Here is a 1,187-nt window from a genome sequence, read left to right on the forward strand (position 1 = left end):
CTGAGCCACATCCCCAGTCCTATTTTTTTGTATTTTATTTAGAGACAGGCTCTCACTGAGTTGCTTAGCGCCTTGCTGAGGCTGGCTTTGAACTCATGATCCTCCTGCCTCAGCCTCCCAAGGAGCTGGGATCACAGGTGTGTGCCACTGCGCCAGGCTCCATTTCTTCTTAGTCTCCTTTCCCTCTCTCCTCTCTTGTGAATCTTTTCCCTCTCATAGTCATCAATTTTCATTTTTTTTCTTCCTTCACTTCTTGTTCTCATCTCTTCAGTCCTTTGGTTTTGTGTCAATTTCTGAATATTTACATTCATTTATTTCTAATGTGATCATTAGAAAACATGACTTTGTGTGAGTATTTTAATGGGTACAATGACCAGATGCCAAATTCAGCAGTTGATATCTGGCTTCAGGGTTGAAAAAGATCTTTTCAAAGATAGTCTCTTGGATTTTTACAGCATTTTTATAGTAAACTTATTTCTTTTTTTTTCTCTTCAATACCTTTTTAAAAAATATTTTATTAGTTGTTGATTGACCCTTTTTATTAAAATATTTTTTAGTTGTAGATGGATACATTTATTTATTTATCTTTATGTGGTGCTGAGGAGCGAACCCAGGGCCTCACACATGCTAAGTGAGTGCTCTACCACTGAGCCACAACCCCAGTCCCAGACCTTTATTTATTTATATGTGGTGCTGAAAATAGAACCCAGTACCTCACACATGCGTTCTGCCACAGAGCCACAACACCAGCCCAAATCTTTTTTTTTTTTTTTTTTGGTGGTACTGGGGATTGAAGCCAGGGCCTTGTGCATGCTAGGCAAGCACTCTACCAACTGAGCTATATCCCCACCTCTCTCTTTTAATACCTTTATTTTGTTTATTTATGTTTATGTGGTGCTGAGGATTGAAGCCTTATACATGCAAGGCAAGTGCTCTACCACTGAGCTACAACCCCAGCTCTAGTAAACTTATTTCTAATGTGGTTTCACATTTAGTCTCTGATTTTGATATCTTCAAGGATTTTTTTTTTTTGTACCAGGAATTGAACCCAGGGGCACTTAACCACTGAGTCACATTCACAGCCTTTTTTCTTTTTTCTTTTGAGACAAGGTCTGAATAAGTTGTTTAGGGACTCACTAAGTTGCTGAGGCTGACTTTGAACTTGCGATCCTCCAGCCTTAGCCTCC

The 1,187-nt window shown here is 39.3% G+C and overlaps 1 non-coding gene across 1 annotated transcript; it reads right to left on the minus strand.

The window, feature by feature from the left end:
* Positions 1 to 775: 775 nt before the first annotated feature.
* Positions 776 to 851, minus strand: Trnaa-agc. The gene has a single exon. It is a non-coding gene; the product is annotated as a tRNA-Ala (tRNA).
* Between the last annotated feature and the right edge of the window lie 336 nt (positions 852 to 1,187).

This window comes from Marmota marmota, unplaced genomic scaffold, assembly GCF_001458135.2.
Source record: "Marmota marmota marmota unplaced genomic scaffold, marMar, whole genome shotgun sequence".
Lineage (NCBI taxonomy): Eukaryota > Metazoa > Chordata > Mammalia > Rodentia > Sciuridae > Marmota > Marmota marmota.